Source organism: Oryzias latipes, chromosome 4 (genome assembly GCF_002234675.1).
Source record: "Oryzias latipes chromosome 4, ASM223467v1".
NCBI classification, from domain to species: Eukaryota; Metazoa; Chordata; class Actinopteri; order Beloniformes; family Adrianichthyidae; genus Oryzias; species Oryzias latipes.
The window spans coordinates 17747414-17769228 of record NC_019862.2 but is presented as its reverse complement, the minus strand read 5'-3'; the positions used below and the strand labels follow the sequence as shown (position 1 = coordinate 17769228).

Sequence of the window (21815 nt, the reverse complement as noted above, 5' to 3'; positions counted from 1 at the left end):
GTTGATTCTTCTTCTGATAACTTCTGTGGAAGTCCCCATAAATGTGTCAGGACTTCCTAAGGACATAAGAAGAAGATGGTAAACAAGAATAAAACATTGAGTTCTTACACTCTTATGTTCAGTTCATCCCAAACCAGATGAACAAGTTTTGAGTTTAGAGATATAGCTAGCCACTGAAGGTTCTTATTAAAGTTTATCATCTAGTTCTACTGTACTCAGGCAGTCCTGCCACATTATAGACGAATGTCTTGGATCATTATCTTGTTGTTGTATGAGCTCCTGACCAACTTGGTGCATGGAAGGAACTGGACAGTGCTGCAGACAGTTGTGGCAACTGTTGGTTTTACATCTTCATCCAGCAAAACAGCCCCTATCATCACACTTTCTCCTTCATGTTAGATAGTTGATAGCAACATCTTTTCACTTTTATTTTACTGGTACTTGTTTTCTCCAGCAGCAGAGCAAACAGTAAGGAGCTGAGAGGTTTTTCTGTTGGGCAGAGGACATTAAAAAAATAGTGTTTATAACCTGGGTTTTGTGATCTTTTGACACACATGGTATGTACTTGTATAGACCTATATTGTATCTGAGACTACACTATTGGTATGTTTTTGGTTGGTTCATATATAATATCGTATTTTCCTTTCAAGTTTTGGATCAAACAGAAAAGGGAGGGAGAAAGAAAAGAATTAAAAAATGATGTAGATAGAAAAAGCAGATGTTGCTTAAGTTTGTCATTAATAATAAACATGTAAATGTTTACTAAAGGGTTGATTTTGGTACACAAGCACTCACATTCCCACCCTGAAATATCCATAAATATACGTGAAACACATTTAACAATGAATGCACAAACCTTCATGCACACATCTATACAGGCCCACATACTTCACATAACACGGGCAGAAGTGTTATTATGTTAGTTTCGGTTGTGCTAAGGTGTGTTTACTAAATTGACAATGATGTCACGGAAAGTGGAAAACAAAGTGGAAACCTAAACACCCCACCCACACAGCGCCAACAGCAGACAGTACAGCAATAATGGCGATCACGGCAGATCCTCAACACGAGGATAAACCAACACAAGCCACACAGGGAGGTCATCAGCTGGCATCATAGGGCAGAGGCAATGACCCCCACCCCTCTAACACAGTGGCAACTGGAGGACACACGGACTCAGTGAAAACATCCTAAACAGATGAACGGACAAGGAGGAGGATTTTTGTTGGTGCCGTAAGAAAATTACAATTTTATAACAGAGAGATAGTGTCCTTTGTAAATATAGAAGATTAAAATGAAAATACTGTAAAATATAATATTGGAGCCTTTTATTTGATTTAGATAGTTTTTTTAAATTTCCAACTCTTTTCTCTGTAATGAAAACATTTCTTCAACAATGTGGATACCAAAAAACTCTTAATCAGTGACAAATTAAAATGAAGTGGCTACTTTGGTGTTTCTCCACAATTGCATTGGGTTTATTCCAGTCTCATGACAGAATGTGTGATAGAGAATGTGCCCCCCCCCCCAAAAAAAAGGAAGAAAAAATATTTACATTTGGCAAGATTTCTCACAAAAAAGAATCTCTATCAACTGGCAAAAAGTAATCTTACTTTTTGTTTGGTATTAAAATGGTAATGCATTTTGATACAATGTCCTGTTTTTGGGGAGTATTATTGATGATTTCTTTGCTTAACAAGTACTCTCCTAGACAAAGTATATTATTTATTCCTAATTTATTTATACAGAGCATATTCACTGAAACAGTGAACCACATTCATAGCAGCAATTAGATGCTTTATTACAGATGATACTGAGCAGACAGCAGACGGTATTTCTCCGAGGACTGGCTGCTACGGCAAGATGTTCACTTTTACGCCATGACCTTTCTCTACTCTTTAAAACACATACATGTGCACTGGGGAATTTACAGTAATACATAATGAAGGACACTTGTCCAGTAGACATTCTTGATCCCAAGTCAGAATGACGTGGAGGTTGGGTCAGCAAGTTTATTTGGGTCAAAATGGTTTTGAGAGCCCATTATTTAAATCACTAAACAATAGGATGACCAGTAAGTGCATGTTTTGGGCTTCTGCACTGTGTATTATATAACTGGACGAATCGCTTGTGGGTTCACCCATAGAAAATGCCTTGCTTCCGGTTCCAACCAACTGAAGTCAATTCAGTCGCCGTTTTTCCACAATACGGCCATCGGCACGTTGGAACCAGACGTCTTCTGTAAGCCGTGATTGGTCCATCTACATCCTTCTATTATGCTCACTCCAGTCAGGCGTGAGCATTTAAGAGGGCTACAATCCCTACCACTGAAAGCGGACTCTGGAGAATCTGTCAAACATTTTGAACGTTCTACGCCACCTATATAGAGGCATCTGATGGGTCAGTTTATGACTTAAATAACTTGCGCTACAGCAAAAATATCTTTTAAAGAAATTACATTTAATAAAAGGCAGTGGAGCAAGAATGGTTATTCTGATAAATATAATGACGAAGTAGTTTATCTCTCAAAATAAGTCTATGAGATTTCGGCTTTTTGGGACCAGCAGGTACTTCCTATTTGGAACACGAGAGGGGAGGGGTTGCTCAGTCCAGTTCTTATTTACTGTCAACACTTCTGCATCAAAACTCTTTTTAAATCTGTTTTACTTACAAAACGCGCCATCATTGAACACGTATTGAAAGTGAAACCAGTTGAACTTTGACCAATCAGGGAATCAGATTTGGTAATGACGTATGGGTAGTTTTCTTTTTCAATTCACGGAAGTGCAAACTGTTTGAAAATTTATCATGGAGGAGAAATTAATAATAGCTGTTTGTGTCCGACATATGCCTGGTCTGAACGTAGCATCCTAATGCTAAGATTGTTTGAACATTGTAAAAAGGAGTATGTGCGTACAAAGAGTACTACAAGTATGCTTTTGTTCCACCTTTGATTGGTAAGGGTCTGTCCATGGGTCATATTCTTTACCCATCAGGGGTTTAAAATAAAAAAAAAATAAAAAAAAGTATAAAAAGTATTTTTTATTTGAATTCTCTCCATTTATTTGAATAATGGCTGGGGAGGCTTCCAGATGACTCATTTTCACAATGGATTGAAGCAAACGCTAATGGATTCACATTTACGAGCGATAACTTTGTTGGATTTGCTTCTGGTGATAAAGGGAATATAACATTGAGGAAAACAACACTGGACATATGATGTGTCATGGCGGTGTGCGTGTTGCGAACATCACCAAATAGTCTGAGTGGGGGGGGGGGGGGTGAAATCCTCTCTCTAGATCTCCGAGTGTGTCCATGGGCATCCTGTGTGTGGGGGCGGACAGTGAAGCTGAGTTGTCACGTTAGGCTGAACATATCTGCATATTCAAAAGCAAGAATCCACAAGCCTCAACGCACTCAGGTGAGTACAGGTCCAAATTTAACGAGCAAAATAAATAGTATTAAGAAACAACAACAGCTCCGTGCTGAGGAGAACAGCAGGAGGCTGTGAGGGTGACGAGATAAATGGAGGGAGCAAGACGAAAGACGCAATGGCAGAATGAGAGGAGAGATAGAGGAAGAGAAAGAGTGGTAGGCAGGAGACTCTGTGTGGGTTGACTTTTTTTCCTCGCGGGTGCTATGGTAACCTACAGAGCTGCAGCTCATCAGAAGAGAGGAGCGCAAGAAATAAAGATAAAAAGGTAGTAAGGGGGAGACGCAAAGAGGAAAACTAAAAGAACATAGTCTATTCATGAAACTGTCACTAAAGTTACGCATCAACTCCTTTTTGGGGACGCCTCTTTTTCAAATATGAGAAAAATCTTTTTACTGTCTACCTTTTAAAGTTATTATGCAGATATATTTTCAAAAGGTCAATGGGTTTTTTCCCCATCTTTTTGCGTACTTTTCAGAAGTGCCAGACAATAACTGTTCTTTTACCAATCTGTCATACAAACTGGCTTTGTATTAAACAAGAGGGAACATTCACACTTCCTTCTTAAAGCTGTTTCAAAATAAATATAACCTAAGCCAGGTCCGTTAACCACTAGGTGGCCACAAGCAAGTAAGCTTATTCTCTCACATAAACCTAGTATTTGACAATTAAAAAATAAATAAATCAAGCACCAAGTTGATGTTGCTGTTTGCTGGAAAAGTGGCAGATAAACCCTTTCTCCCAGCCTAACGGGTCATGTTCCAACAGTTGTAAGAATAACTGGCATGTTCATTTCTTCAGTAGCTAACCAAGGTATGCCAGATCAAGATGCTGATTAGACAGCATGATTATTGCACAGGTGTGCCTTAGACTGGTAATGGGGTCACACCAGATACTGACCAGTCTTTTTAATCCCTAGACCCCCCAATAAAACAAAATGACTAAATGGCCCTTTATTGTGGCCAGTCTATGGCACACCTGTTCAACAATCATGCGGTCTAATCAGCATCTTGATATAGCACATCTGTGCAATAATGATGCTGTCTTATCAGCATCTTGTTATGGCACACCTGTGAGGTGTAATGGATTATCTCAGCAAGTGTTCACTTTCACAGATTTGGACAGACTTGTGAACAATACCTGAGAGGAAGGTAATTTTGTGGACGTAGAAAATGTTACAGATGTTTGAGGTAATCTCATGACAAATGAGAGCAAAAACAATATATATATATATATATATATATATATATATATATATATATATATATATATATATATATATATATATATATATATATATATATATATATATATATATATATATATATATATATATATATATATATATATATATATATATATATATATATATATATATATATATATATATGTATAATTTAGCTATTTCACTTTTCTTGGTCCATTAAAATTTAATGCATTTGAAGTACATTTTTCCAGCTCATATTTTTATTGTGCATTGAGCAGTATCCCTAGATTAAGAGTTTATTTTCACCCACTTCTGAGAGCAATTCACCACCAAGCTTCATTAGAAAAACATTATGTCTGGCATTAGGGAAAATCAACTCAGTTAATGTAAGAAATTATGTTTGCTAAAGCTTCACAGATGCTGTTTTTATTAAATGCTACATTTGAAACACTTTGGTTTTAAAGTATTAACGGTGCCCATTAATCACACAGCTTCATTATCCAGTATCCAGTACTAACAGTGCTTGTTGTTAGTGGGTTTGTGTTTTTTTGTTGGCTGATGCCACTGAATGCAGAGGCACACACACACAGAAATCAGGTGGATTTCCACCTCCGCAGATACATTTTGAGACGGATATTTAGAAGCATTTTGAAGACTTGATTTTAACTGTGCTGCATTGATTTTATGTGGTTAGTTGTCAAATTGTCATCACAGGTAAAATGAAATAAGGCATATTTATGCTTAACTTTGCACAAAAGCATCTAGTCTTTCTTTATGTCAGTTTTTTTATTTATTTATTACAGTTTCATTTGTGTTTGTGGTTAGAGTTGTTTGAGTCCATTAAAGATCATTTCAGATGGTCCTCCAACAGTCTTGTTAAGGGTTGTAGTTGTCATATGTGTGGGGGTTTTTGTGTCCCTATTTTTAAGTACATTGCTTTCTTTTCGTAGATGTCAATTTTAAATTGCAGAAGCAGTAGGATCCTGCACGCTTGGGGGTGTTTTTGAGGCTACTTTCCCTCTGATTCCTATACATTCAAACATAGTGATTGACTTAGAAGAGCCATGAAGATATAAAAAGTGCCCGCCTCTTTGTTCAGCAGTCATCTTAAACTTTCACCGAAGAAAGCTGGAAATAACTAATGTATTTATCTTTATCACAGTCGGGGGAGTCTTGCTTCCTTCCCATTATTATGTTCTCTGAGGCGCCAGCTTTAGTTCTTTGTCAGCAATAGATCCCCCCCAACAAATAAAGTGTGTGTTGCACAGATAAAAAAAGAAAGTATTTGTTTACGGCTGGATTGCAACACAAATTCTCACTTTTTTTAATCCAGTTTTTTATCCAGTCAGAGCAATAGCAGGGGGAGCAGAGGCCACTGCAGAATGGCCACATAGTTATGATGGGACATTTTTATACAATATTCTCATTTTTTGCTTTTCTGTTATGTAAGCTGACAACTCCCTTTACCTGGTTATACTAGCATTTTTTTTTAAATCAGAGAATATGTCCCAGTGGAAGATGTTCTTCTGTACTTTTAGGATTTTTTTTTCTATTTTTACTTTAGTTTCATGTCTCAGGATCCTGTTTAGTACTGATACGTGTATGACTCTGGCTCCATTTCATTGACCTTCTATGGGAGAGTGCAAAATATTCTCGCTGATGTGAAGAAGAAAAAAGGTAACATTTCCCTTTACGTTTGTTGAGACTATTCAGTCCAAACAATCTGCCTAAAGCTACATTTGCTTTTGTGTTACCCTTGCAGATTCTGATCTAGTCGGCAGGAAATTCAAACAAAAAATCACACCTTTATTTGATTGTGTTTGCTTTCTCACTTGAGTGAACAAAACCTCCAGGACATGTCATTTTCAGAAACACCAGAGTCCTTTGTGGTTTGAATCAGAGTTCCTGTGAGCTTTCACACCTGCTAAATGAGACAGACTAAAAGAAAACCATTTCCAGTGCAAATCAAATAGACCAATGTGAAATGTGATTTTAAGAATCAATAGCAGATACATTTTTTTTCCAATGGGAAAAGGTGGTAAGATACTGGTGCTTTTTGGCCTTAAAAGAGTCCTCATGGCATTTTTGCGCGAATTTGATTTTTTGGGGACATTTAATTTTTATTGGAAGGTTTAAAAGTTCACATGAGGGTCTTGATTTACTTGCAAAAGACCTTTGTTGCAGATTTACAGTTTGAATGCAGATCAACAAAAGTAAACAACAAAATACAAAGAACATTTTTAATTGGTATGAAAAGCAGCCCATATGTTGGAAATCACTTTTGAAGGATATGCCATTAAAAAAACAGTTAGCAGCCCTGACTACTTTTCTGCTTTTCTGCTTTGTTTCTATCCAGATCACAGCTTGTTGTGGCAATATCTTACCTAAAAGGAGCAGCTGTTGTAAACTGTTTGACATTTTCAGTTAATTTGGCCCACTTGTGTGTGAAAGCAAACTGAACCATATGAGAGGTTTTTTTCCACCTATTTGAGTCTGCTGAAGTGTCACAGCATGAAGGGACACTAAAGCTTAAACCAACTACAAGTAATGAAAACACAACAGCAGAAACCCAAGACTGATCAAGTTTAAAACATTTACCCTTAAAAACCAAATGTTGTACAGGAGAAACAAGGAATTTTAGGTAACAACATGTGACAAAGGTTTTCAGTACTTTTTTTTGAGCTGTCATGACAAGTGAAATTTCCCTTGTGAAATAAAATAAAGTTCAAGTCAATTCTCCAAATGATTATAAACTGTTTTAGTCTTTTACAACTGATTCAAATACTCACTTTGTGGTAAATAGAGCTGAAAACAAGTTATTTAAAAGAATTCTTCCATTAGAATTTTTTTATATACAGTAAATTGAAACATCTCTCCTCCTTTGTCTCCTTCTTCCTCTCCCATTTCTGCCCATTTCTCACTGTTTCATAATCCAGCTGGGAATGATGCAACTGTCCAGTAACTGCAGACTCTGGCATTTATGCACAGCCCGTCTATAAAAACCAAGCTACTTGAACAATAATTCATGTGTACTAATTCAGTTTCAGTCATGATTAATAAAATCTGCGGCATTTCCCTTCATTCTTTGCAACACATTCTCCTTTATTTCCTGCACATAACGGTGAAGACTTGTCTGGTAAACAGAAATTCTGTTGCTCAGTGTTGTTTGAAAAGTGCTAAATGTTTCCAGAGGTCATCATTCAACGTTAGCAAGAACACATGCTTGGCTGTCCAACAAGAGAGCTCTAAAACAGGTAAGCTCCTTAAGCAGAGTCACTGACACTCCTAAAAGTGATGGAGTGCCTGCTTTTCCATCAAGAGCTGAGAAGAAGAACTATTAAACAGGAGTATTGTGTTACTGACCACCCAGATACCAAGAGCAGCAGAATAAAAGACAACAATCTGTAATTTAAATATTGAAAATTAAATTGAATTTTGATTTTGACAATCAGAACATTTCTTTTTTATTTGAATTTCAATCAATGTATTTTCTCCAATAGTAAGTGAATAAACTGTTGTAAAAGTGAAAATTTGATAATGGCAAGAGTAATGGAGTGTTACAAAATTTCATCATCAATTCATGATACATTAAATTAAATTAAATAATATTTCTAGTACATGGAATTTAAACAGGTGAATTATGACTGACAAATGCATGGGTCATTCAAACATTAAGTTTTTATGCTGAAGCTTATGTTTAATTTAATAAAATTTTTATAGCTAAAAGAATGTTTAATGCAGTTTTTTATTTTTATTTTTTTACATCTGATTATAATGACAAATGTCTAAAGGAAAGGTGTTTAAAAGGTTTCTGTAAGTGTCCACTTCGCTGGGACCAAAGAGTTCAGTGGTCCTTCGCCATATTGTAATTCACCTTTTGCACTGTTGCTATATAGCCGTTTCTTTTGAGCACAATATTTGCACAGGTTCCCCCCCCCCATCTTTTCCCTCGTTTTCCGATTGGCTGTTGACCTTGTCAATTAATATTTTCTGTGACGCTGCTACTGTACAGAATGCTTTCAGTTTGCCACGTTTACATAAATCTCCATTTGCGAGCAGATCTTTGTTTTCATTTTAAGATATGGGATTTATTTTTCTAGGAAGGTTTGAACTTTGAGAGTATAAGCAAGACAGAAAACTGTGAAAATGTTCACGTCAGTCTAAGAAAAGCGTACAGCGGTGTAGTGAGGGGTTTTTCACCCTTTAAAACATCTGTAATCTCACATCACGAAATTCACCAATCAGAGGTTACTTATGAAACGTAGGGATGGCCCGTTTGACACGGGGCTTCGGCGCGCGGTTCACCTTCATGAAACAGAGTGTTTCGGCACAATGTTTCAAAGCGTGTGTCAACCAGCGCAGATCACGTGATTGATGACGTATGACGCGCCAAATGCATCACTCACCTGAACCAGGTTTCAGATCTCAGGTGTGTTTGATCAGAAGGGCGCGCTGTTGTCTATAAATACAGATGAATCCCAAACAACGTTTCCCGACCAGTTCTGTTGTTTCCCGTGTATCGTAAGAATCAACGTCATGGCACCCGGTAAAAAACGTTCTGTGGCTTGGGATCATTTCAACTTGATTTCTCCAAATAAGGTAATACACTATTAACGTTATTTTATTAGTAGCCATTGCTGATTATGTCAGTTTTATAGGTATGTCTGTCAGTTGAAAGGAATCATTTTTATTCTTTCCATTCTTTTTTTTTAGGCGCAATGTTTGATTTGCAAACATGAATTTGCATTTAATGATAGTACATCCTCCATGATGCGACATCTCCGCTCCGTTCATCATGTTGAAACTCCGCAGTCGGCAAATCAAGCCTTCAATCCACTTTGTATTGGTAATAAGAATATATCCAACTAATGGCACACTAAGAACTGAAACAGCTAGCTCAGTGGAAAAATCAGTGACATGTGAATGCTGAGGTTCCGGGTTTGAGGCTCAGCTTCTACAATTAATATTTTTTTTTCTTCATATGTATATTTTGCAGTGTCAAGAAAGCAAGAACTTGATTCTGCATTGGTGGATATGATTGTAATGGATGCACAACCATTTTCAATTGTTGAAGACAAAGGCTTCAAGGAAGTTTTTATGCACACCAGCTTCATCTGTGCCTTGTGAGAGGATCTTCTCCAAGGCTGGCGAAATCGTCAGCCAAAGAGGAAACAGGCTGAAGCCCAGCACAGTGGAGAAAATTCTGTTTTTAAATAAAAATCTATAACATGTATCCCACCCAGTCATGTTAGACCCTGGTTCACAATCACTCATTCTCACTTTATACATGGCATTCACAATGTAACACAAGCACTTCTCACAAATCTTCAAACATTGTCTTTGTTTTATTTCCACACTGAAGTGTGAATGTACATAACATCTCTGTACATGTGTTTTACATGAACAAAAACAGAACTCAGGTTTGTTGGCAGAGTTGTTTACAAGCCCACTGAGGAAGGGCAATACAAAATTTAAGTCGGCAATAAAGACACATATTAAAAGGTGCATTAATCATTTAATATCCATAAACTACTTCCTGTTTTGCTTCAGAGAACTGTTTAGAGAGCTGACATGTCTGCTGGACAGAGTATTGCTCTCTCTAGATGATCAGCAGCTTGTTTTGTGTCTCCATTTTATCTCAGTTCAAGGTAGTTTATTTCTTGATCCTTCCAGATCCAGTGATGAAAGTCAGGCAAGGAAAAAATCCCTGAACTTTTCTTTGAGCGATATGGCGGGCACAGAGCGAAATTTTGGAAAAATACGTGGTCTTAGATGCATTCTGGTGCATTCTGGCAACTAGTTATTCACTTCTTTATCAAGAAACTAAGACTAATTGGAGCATCATGATTTGTCATTCAAACCCCTAGTTTGACTCTCCATTAAGGACTTGCTGGTCCTAAAAAAGAATTTGGAAAATTGCTCAAAGTAACACAATCCTACAATCTACGCTTTTCCTTAAAGCTGCAAAACATACAATTGCTAAAATATAGTAACATCAAAGCCCCAAATGGCAAAAAGAACACCAGTAACTATGATATTCTATGAAAATACCTCAGTTATTTATACATTATTTCTGCTTTAGAAATGACTGATGTACAACATCCACTTGCACTGTTTTCTCAAACTATAATTACATCAAAATATGGGATCTGCTTTAAACTATAATTCTATAACATAATACATCAATTCTTTAACACCAATACTAAGTAATCTGGGAACCATTCGAGGTTGTGAGGCTGCAGCGCTCCATCGGGGGGGGGGGACACCGGAGCGCCAGATGCATGCGCCGGGGGGGACCGGAGCGCCAGATGCACCGGGTGACACGCGTGGTTCCTCCGAGTGCTCCTCTGTAACGCCGCGTGGTTCCTCCGAGTGCTCCTCTGTAACGCCGGGCCCAAAAGCCCGCAGAGGTCCAACAGGACGGCTCGAGGAAGTCGGAACCGGCTCATAAGCCACTCGTCCTCATTTGCCAGCACGTCTTCTTGCTGTCTAAAGATGCGTTCACTCCGAATTCTTCCATTTGCCACATCTTCTAAGAGCGTAAGATCAGCCATTGTGCGTCATTACGCATTGTGATGGGCCATTTATTTCCCTCCATTTAATTACATCTGACAAGCTACAGATGTCGGTAATAATCGACGTGGAAATGGGAATTGGTTCAGCGCAAATGTAATGTCTTGTTGCTCTCTGAATGGTTGAGACATACGCCATACATTGTTTTATCAAAAATAAAACAAACTAAAGGCATATGCATGAATACCATAATTCTGTAGCTTATGAAGAAATGTTTTAATATGAAAACAACTTTCCCCAGTGGACAATTAGTACGTCTGTCCGTCCGTCCGCACGCCCGCACTGATATCTGCTCCGCCAGACAGACACACTGACGAGAATATCAGTTTTGTACATTATTTCGTTCTGTTAACTAAATTATTTATGAGGATGAATTGCACTACATGCCAATATTGCAGAACATATTTCACTTTACTTTTTCCAAATAAGTGTTCATTTGAATATCTGTTGTAATTTTCGTTTGATTTTTTTGTTTGTTTCACTGCTGATCGATCAAACGGGTGTTCGTGTAGGCTGTTAATTGTAAGACTTGCTTTGTGAAGTCTTCATGTTATTTATGAGAGGCAGTATTGTCATTTTCACTTTCAGGTGTTTCTTCCATCTGCCGACGGTGTCGCCGTTTCTCATTTCACCCGTTTTTGTGCGTACGCCTGGGTCAGAGCTTGCGTGAAGGACCGCACATTTTCCCGTCAAGTTTGCTTTTTATAAATCTCAACTATTGCGTAGAGAGTGGCGTACGCCTTCTTTTGTGCGTACGCAACGTTTATGAATGAGGCCCCAGGTCTTTATTTCCCGGAAAGTACGTTCGGTTAGCTCAAAAACCCGGATTTCCGGGAATTCCCGGAAGACTTTCATCTCTGCGAAGTGCCCTCCAAACAACACTTTTCTCCTCTTTTCCACCTCGCCAACGATAACTTCTACTTCACATTGAGTGAAGTTACGTTTTTTTCATTTCCTCTCTGTGATTGCCATGGTTCCGCAATCAATGAATATTCATTTGTGGGCGTTTCACGGACTATTTATGGACAAATATGGGCGTGTCATGAAGCCGCAAAAAGCTGCGCTGCATTTAGAATCGGTTGTGATTTATTAAGGGAAAGATGGGCAGGATGTGCGTGCGCACGGTTTTATAAATCCGAATATTTCTTTGCGTACGCACGTCCTATGTTTCATCCGTACGCCATTTCTGACGCAAATCCTTCGCAAAGTTTTATAAATGAGGCCCCTGATCTCTACGGACAAATCGCTTTCCGGATTAAAAAATGGTCTGAAATCAGCAAATTTTAGCTTTATTTTCTATATTTCTCCGCAGATCGCTTCCTCTATGGTCGTGGCCATCTCTCGTCTTCCCGGCGTAATTGACCAATGACGGGACGTTTTAGTTGCTTTCGGATGCGTCGACGGGTCTGATTGGCTCTGTCTGCACCACGTGGTTAGCGTGACTCGCTTCCCTAGAGACCAAAACTGGCGGACCCACGCTAAACTTTCACAAACACATCTGAAGAGTTTGCGATCAAATTTGTGTTAAAATAATGGCAGGCATCGTCATTATTGAGCGTGGTCACGACCTCAGTTGTGAGAAGACGATAAAAAACAAATTGAAGTGGTCTTGGCTGGAAAAAAAAGATTTTTAAGGTAGTGTAGGTCAAATACTTTTTTGTGTAAAATAATCTCAAAACCACATTTTGAAATAATTTCAATTTTAGTTTTGAGTTTCAGTTTTTATTTTGAATACATTTCTCTAATTTATTTGTATTTCCTAATTACCATGATTTAGTTCAGTATAGTTGACATTAATTATAAGTATTTGATGGTTTGGACCCGCACTCCCTTAAAAAATAATGTTTACAATGTTTAGTTTAGTTTGTATGTTTGTTTTGATATTTCCCAGATTACTTAGTATTGGTGTTAAAGAATTGATGTATTATGTTATAGAATTATAGTTTAAAGCAGATCCCATATTTTGATGTAATTATAGTTTGAGAAAACAGTGCAAGTGGATGTTGTACATCAGTCATTTCTAAAGCAGAAATAATGTATAAATAACTGAGGTATTTTCATAGAATATCATAGTTACTGGTGTTCTTTTTGCCATTTGGGGCTTTGATGTTACTATATTTTAGCAATTGTATGTTTTGCAGCTTTAAGGAAAAGCGTAGATTGTAGGATTGTGTTACTTTGAGCAATTTTCCAAATTCTTTTTTAGGACCAGCAAGTCCTTAATGGAGAGTCAAACTAGGGGTTTGAATGACAAATCATGATGCTCCAATTAGTCTTAGTTTCTTGATAAAGAAGTGAATAACTAGTTGCCAGAATGCACCAGAATGCATCTAAGACCACGTATTTTTCCAAAATTTCGCTCTGTGCCCGCCATATCGCTCAAAGAAAAGTTCAGGGATTTTTTCCTTGCCTGACTTTCATCACTGTACAAGGGCAAGGAACTTAGTGGAGTAGATGATATATGTCCTGTCTGCCACCAGATGCCACTGTTCTGTGTGGTTTCGAAGCCCCAAATGCTTCATTCATTTTTCTGGCACATTTACACGAAGCCCCATGAGAGCTTCATGGGGCTTCGATTCCCATCCCTAATGAAACGTAACATAGAAATAGAGAACATTGTACTTCCAATGTGAAGTACATTAAAAAAATTAAAGTACCGTAAATTCCGGACTACAAAGCGCACCCGATTACAAGCCGCACCCACTTATTTTCACGTGTTTAACTAATTTTATACATACACAAGCCGCGTCGGAGTACAAGCCGCATGAATTAGGCAACATTGTCATCATGACGGATCACGTCCTGACTCACAGAGTAAGTGTGATTCATTAGCACACAGTGGGTGGAGTCAGTTTTGTCTCAGGATCATGTAATTGAGTATAGCTGCATCTGCCAAACAGTATGAACCTGTATTCTGTTCACAAATTCCTCAGTTATGGTTTTTTATTTATTTTTATTTTTTTACTTATTGACAATCTAGGTATCATACATAAAATTACAAACAGTAACCATATAATCAACATTACATCCCTCAGTTATGATGAGGAAATTAACATCCGCGATCCCCCATTTCCCATGAGTCTTAGGGGCTAAAGGCGGGGCCAACGCCCGGCTCGCCACACTGTTGTACGTGTTTAAGAATGAGCAAGTAGCAGCAGTAGATGGAGGGGCGAACGGGAAAAGCTCTCCTTCCGCTTGTGTCGCGGCAGCGTTATGGGAGTAACAGGGCTGGTTAAAAACACGCTAGTAAAATAAAGCAGCGGCGACTGAAAAGCGCGTGCCTCAGCGCGATACGCGCGCCTCCTCGCGGCGCGTGGGTCAGAAGTTTCCTTCCACAACAAACACTGTTGTTCCGGGGACGCCTCGAGTAAGCCCTGGCTGCAGCCTGCAGAATGGCTCGACGCCTCCGCGCTCCCGCGCGCTCCTTGTCTCCCCTTCCTATCTACTCCGACAGCTCTGGCCATGGCGGCTTCAAGGAGGAGCGCTTCATCCCCATTGCGCCGGTGGACGGAGCAAATCGTGTCTGTGCAGAGCAATCGGACTTAATACTGTACGTTTTGTGTATGAAGGGCGGATGCGTTGTTACGTGTGGGAGCCTTCAGACTGCCATCGGCCCCGCAGCTCACACGACACGCAGTCTCCAGCTCACACGGAGGCTGTGAGCGTTTCAATGCAAAACTCCGCTCAGTCCTTAATAACCGTTAAAACGATCACGTCAATTTGTGTTTCCAGTCGTGTCCCGACAAAATAAAGGCTGATGTCATTCCCACATGCGCTGTTCTCTCCGTCACGCAGCTGACCGGCTTTTCCAAACCCGTTGGTGATGGTGGATTTTTTCACGCTGCTTTTAACGATTGCTTTTAACTTGAAAGCTTCATCATATTGTAGCGGCGATCACGTGCACGTTGGGTCTAATGGCACCAAAGGATTCTGGGATGCGGCCGGGCATGCGTGCTTCGTTTTGTTGAACCATGACTGAAGTGTCTAAGACCTGAAGTGAGGTCCATGCTGTTTGGCTGCTTGGAGGTGTGTTGAAAAATAAATGACTTGCATTTGGTGTTAGAGAATTCAAACCATTCGCCGTGTCCGAAAATTCCTACACGGCTGCCGCCAATAAAATCCATAAATTAGCCGCTTCACTGAATAAGCCGCACGGCTGTAAGCGCAGGAAAAAAGTAGCGGCTTACAATCCGGAAATTACGGTAATTAGGGGCAGGTCAGTTCACCAGGTGACACACACATATATTCACCACATTCACTCTTACATGAAACAGTCTGACAGAACTAAATACATTTACAGTCTAATTTCAAAACCTTTTTGAACATCTTCATGTAGATTTGCCATCCAAAATTTTTTCCTGGAAATGATTTTTTTACAAAACTTTTATAATACATTTAAGATAAGAGTCAGCTCAACAAGGTTGCAGAATTTTGATTTACAGGAGTATACAGGAAGTGAATCAACAACTGTCACATATTTTCAAACAGTCTATACACACTGAACCTCTGAGAAAAGCTCTGATCAGTGAACAAACACATGCAGAGCTATTAAAGCATAGAAATGTTGTCAAGTTGTCCCTCACGTATGAGTCATACCCAATGCTTCTCTTATCTCCTTTAAATCACTAAACCCTTACCACAGGTTATTGTATGAAATTCTAAACCTGACAGTCCTCGAAATAAAAGCAATTTTCCACATTTTCAATGGTATAGCTAAGATTAATTTTTACCTGTGTGAGATTTTATCATGTCCCTTTTATTCTAGATGCTCTTATTTCTTTGTTGATGATAAACTGTCAGCATAATTTAATGTTAAAGGCTGATGCAGTGATGGACAATCTAGACATTTAAGAAAAACATTTCACAAACAGCAGTTTATCACCGCAGTTTATCATCTGGAATCTGCTGATAGTGCTGAGCAAAAACACTTCATATGTTTTGCAGTCTAATCCGGAAATAGAGGACATAATGTGGAAAAGTCTAACTTTGATAGCAAATAAAGTAAGTTAAAAAAAGATAACTGATCTTAAGCAATTTTTAATCGATAAATCAATTTATATTCCTACAATCCAACCAGATCGATCTGTCTGAGGCAAGTTGTTAATTGAATCACCCTTGTATTAGTGCAGGCGTGGCAAACAAGTTTGACACCAAGAGCCGAAATTTTTAACTGTGAGAGTCAAGAGAGTCAAAGAGCCACACCACACACTGACCTGCCAAGATGCACACACAAACACGCAATTAAAGCCATATTATTTTCCATAACACACTCCTCTCCCTACAACACAACAGCAAGTATTGCAATTGTGTTTATTTCAAGGAAAGTGTCCACCATCAATACACACATCAAATGCAGCTTAGCCAGAGTTAACACAGCAACTACCCTGGCGGTCAGATAGCCCCTCCACACACACAGTATCTCTCTATCTCACTATTTTCTTTGCCTCTCTCTGACACACAACTACTCAGTGACAGGCAGTGAGGTCAATGGCTGATGAGGCACTGACTCCTCTCAAGTCAGATTTACAGTTATAAAACTGAATATTACACCATTCATCCAACAGCATTTAACTGCCAATTCCTTGTATCTCAAAATTCCTCTTTCAATGACCCTTACACCAACAAATACTCAAACATCTGGACAGAGCATCCTTCTGGTGTCTAAGTCATTCATATTCACAAACACATGAATTACATTACATTTCAGTTGTGTGTAGCATAAATTAAATTTTGACCTTCAGTAAAAATGTTTTACTTTTATAACTTTTCTTTTTCTTTTTCATTTAAAAACTAATGATTGACTTTTGCATGAAAAACTGATAATTGATGGAATATTAAAATATTGCCATGCTCAGTCAGGTGTGTTTTCCAGACTACATCTCAGAATTTCTTACTTTGCTGCAGTGTTGCGATGATGATCTCAGTGGGATTTCTGGCATATTTTGTTTCTAGTAATCCTCTGCTGATCAGGTTTAAATTCAGTTTTAGCCTCTCTGAGCAATTCCTTCACGTGCGTCAGTCAGAATGGACCGATGCTTTGATTTCACATGTTTTAAGGTAATAAATAGGGACTGGCAGACATTTATTGAGGAGAACACCTACGGCAGCTTGAGAGCAGCTCTTTTACACACGGGTATTTCTCCGTTCTCCAAAACGTAACAGGACCTTCTTTCAAAAGAGATTTCAGCTCAATCATCTCCAGTTCGCTCGCAGCCTCATCAGTGACAAGCAGGGATCTCAGGCAGTCAGTCTCTGCATTAGAAGGATTAATGAGAAAAGTGATCTGCAGTTGTTTCTGCTGCAGGTCCTCAAACCGTTTAGTAAAGTTTCTGTCCAGTTGCGCAAGCTGTGTCACGTTCTTGGCTTTATTCACTTGGATTGCAGCCTTCTGCTGTGAGCTCCCCAAAGAAGGAAAGTGGGACAGATTGCCGTTTTGAATGTGCACTTTGAAAAGCTTCAACTTATTGATAAGGGAGACAATGTGTGTCAGATCAGGAAGTGACTTGCCATTCAGTTCAGTATGGCAGCAAAAAATGATCAATCCATCTTTACAGTCCAATGTGTGGAAACACTTTCAATTTTGCAAATTCATGTGACCATATTGCTAAAAGTAAGAATCTTCCCATTCTTCCAGAAAGGTCCTGTGTTTATCTTTATTCTCTGAAATAAGCCATTTTGACCATGAGGGTAACAGTCTGCACGCACATGAAATGTTTATTTAAAAAGTGTTTATAATGATTGGCGGTCACCGATGTGTCGGGAGCAGCATCAAAACACACACTACCAAATTACTTTAATTATTGTTTATTATTTATTTTTAATACCCTCTGATGGCTTTGAGTGTGGTTAAAGAGGGAAATAACTATGAAATGAAGCACAATATAGAAAAAAATAGTAACGACCCGAGCTGCTACTTCATTGGCTGCATTGGAGAACTGTCCGTGCCCCATACACAGCAAAACTGCGAACAATCTCAAACAGGAAGGCGTTAACAGAGGAGCAAATAGCATATTCTCCTCTCCAGGATCTACGCCCATTTTAAGTGCACACCTCAAACAGCCAAACGACATGGACTTCAATTCTGCTCACAGCCCCCTCACTCATGGTGAGGAACTTTACACCCAAGATTCCCCACATCCCATAAGTCTTGGGTACTGAAGGCGGGGCTAACCCCCATGTCGCCACAATATAATGAGATAAAAAGAGCCGTATGCTTATTGGCCGAGAGCCGCATGCCCTGTATTAGTGTCTCAAAATGAAACACATCGATTATAATCGATATTTGAAAATACTTTTTATATGAAGTTATAGTTGATTTATTTAACTATGCCTTAAAAACATCCAAGTGCCGCCACACCAGAAAACATGCATGTCATGGCAGCAAAAAATGATCAATCCATCATTACAGTCCAATGTGTGGAAACACTTTAAATTTTGCAAACTCATGTGACCATATTGCTAGAATGTTTTTAATAACGTTCTGTTTGTTTTAAATGATATAGAAAAAACAACAGCTGAACTGTAGGAAACAAAAATGTAAATAGATTTTCAATTGATTCTTGTTTACTTGTTTGTTTGTACACATGTTAATTTTACACAGTATCTTGCAAGAAATGGAAGTAATCTGGAAAACCTCACCTGCATTGTTCAGTACCCAGGTATTTATCTCTGAGTCACACTGTTGGAATTTTTGGCCAAATATATCCTGGATCAATTTTAGGTCAGTGAATCACATCAAATAAAACTGTTTAAAAGGAACTAATGTTGACTATGAATCGTATCGGCGACCCCTAATTATGATGTGAATCAGCTTGTTGACATTGATTGTTACACCCCTATAATCTATGGACTCATCCATCCAAGATTTGGACTGATTTGAACTTAATTGGGTTTCTTCTTGAAAACCTACACATACTTACCTTTAAAAATGTATTTCATCATATTGTTTAGGAATGTAATAGCCATGTTTTTTCACCTGTTTAATGACCAATTGTGTAATCACATGTTAATTTTTCCACACTTCTTTCATAATTAAAGCTAAAGCTCCCACACGCGATCTACCAAACTTGTTTTCAATGTTTGACACATCCGTTTGATTAGGAAGGTCAGATATTAGAGTTTCAGCTAAAATCTTTATGTCATTCTGGCTTTGTACTTGTACTTGTACGTGTACAAGTATAATCAAAGCATGTGCGATGGGTGTCCAAAATTTTACCAAAGACAGGTATACACCTATAGGCAAGTAATAATCTATTAGCGCTAACCAAACATTTGTAGTCAATACCAGTATCTGATTGTGCACTTTTTCTACGAGAGGTTTTGCAAAAGTTCAGAAATCTTCTACAGACTGGTTATAAATGCACAAATGCAAATGAGAACTGTTCCCTATTTAATGGTCAGACAGGCCACACAGGGGTTTTAATGATATACTGGCATGTGGACTTCCTGTTACCACACAGTCACCAACACTCTGTCATTGCCTGATTCAACAAACCTGATAAAACATGACTCATTCCAGCCCACTTCATGGTCAGAAAATATACCAGAGTTACTGCATCTCTGAGCTTAAGGGCATCCCAGCAAAATCTGTGGGCTCAGGTGAAATCGTGTTCTTGCAATGAAGTGGGCTCAAACCAGGAACCTGGTCTGTCTCATCTGCCGTTTCCATCACTGTCTTCCTCCCTGCCCACCGCACATATAGGCTAATGAAGCAGAAACAAATCCAAGAGCTTTGCATCTGCAGTAGACAGAGCTGTAAAGATGAGATGCTTCCTCCTACGCAGGCAGGCAGACAAGCTGTAGCTCAAAAGACCCAAACACCTCCAACTGTGGGGCCTGTAATGCCATTGTGAATCTGATTATTTCTTACTGATAGCCAGCACAAAGCCTTTACTTGGAGCACATGCTGGAAAGCGGACATTTAGTTCATGGTCAAAATGGTAAAATGGCAGGCTTGGGTATCATTAATGACACCACTGTGTTTTCAATAAACAAATCGTGGGTTAATAAATAACAGATATCTGAAATACAAAGTTGTCAAAAAAGCTATCTTCTCTAAGATGCCTAACATCTGGAACAGAACTGTAACAAACTGTTTATTTGTGTTTTTGCAGGGACACTTTTGAAAAACTGTTTTCACACTTGATCTGAATTTTCTCAGGCGTCCTCAGGTGGTAAGAAACAGTCAGAGGATGCTTGGTGTGAGAGCGGCAGAGCAAAATAAAAACCCACGATGGTGCCGAGCAGAGTCCTCAGGGCAAAGAGTGGCCGGCTGTTGCCTGACCCGAGGTAACTAATGGAAGGATTCAAGGAGTCCTGTTGTAACACATGCCAGGCGCCTAAAGCAGCTCAAACCTTAAACCTTTGCACTTTCTAACTGCAACCGCTAAGAAGTCTGTTCTCTCAACTTTGATAGTCATCGTTTAAGAATTTGTTTCTAGGTTGCAGCATGAAAAAAAAAGACAGCGGTGCAGCTTTTCTAGACTTTCTAGACTTGTGGGACATGGTTATTCTGCACAGGAGTATAGATGAAGTGTTATGTAATTAATACTCCTCCTCTTATGCAGATACAGTGGGCAAGCCTAGAAATCCTGGCCTCAGCTGTAACTGTAACCCTGCAATGACTGTTAAGAGTCCATATAAATCCCTTTGGCTCCTATATCCTCACAAAGAGAGGCAACTTCTGAGTCAGCTAAAGCACTGAGCTCAACTGAGACTGTGAACCCAGCTTTAACATGTGATCCAAGTCCCAAACTGAAACATCAAATCTTCTCCTCCAGCACGCAGCACACAGAAAATCTGCCTGTCAGTCGTGCCCACACAGAGAACACAGAGAGCCGGTGATAACCTGATGTCTTATTATTCACAGTGACAGGACAGGTGACTCGTAAAGCCATGACAGACAGACAGAAGTGATGAGGGGCTTCTCTTACCTACAAATCTCTCCTCTTTGGAAAACCTTCCTGTCCTCCCCCTTTAGCTGGCTTTCTCCTGTGTCCCACCTCTCATCTTTCCATTATAGATAGCAGGAAAGGACTTTAAGGTTTTAGCATTCCACTTGCTCTTGTCTTCTCTCGCAGATTTTCTCCGCTCTCTCTCGAGGGGAGCAGGAGCATCAGTGGAGCACCACCGTTCGCTGCGCTTCAGGAGGCTGAATGTCAATCACGCAGGAAGCCTAGAACTGCTGAGCCCGCCTCACAGCCTGCCCTGATTGGTCGGAGGACGGAGAACCACAAGTCCTTGCAGATCCACAGATGGGCACTGAGAGCTGTGGTGGGATCACGTAAAGAGCCAAACAAACTGTAGTGGATTGCAGTACTCGAGAACTCTGTTCCTCTCACTCCGACTTCAGAGCCTACTGCTTTATTTTACAGTTGCTTAGCAACACCCTGGCATGAGTGTTGCAGAACAGGAGGAGCAGAATGGGAGGGAGAAAGGAGTTCAAGTCCTCAACTTGCTCTTTTTTTCTGTCTGTCAGAGGTGTGGAAAGATGCTGAATATTTCAGCTCTGAGCAGCAGCAACAGCAGCAGCAGTCCATCTCAGCATCAGCGAGGCTGCTGCTGCTTCACTGCATCTGGAGTATTTGTGTAAATGAATCACAT

The 21815-nt window shown here is 39.3% G+C and overlaps 1 protein-coding gene across 1 annotated transcript in view; it reads right to left on the bottom strand.

The window, feature by feature from the left end:
- Positions 1 to 21564, bottom strand: part of lrrc7 (leucine rich repeat containing 7) — a 125067-nt gene extending 103503 nt beyond the window's left edge. The window contains exon 1 of the mRNA XM_020702499.2: positions 21146 to 21564. The gene's annotated coding sequence lies outside the window, so the exon portion shown is untranslated. The remainder of the gene's footprint in view (positions 1 to 21145) is intronic.
- Positions 21565 to 21815: the final 251 nt, after the last annotated feature.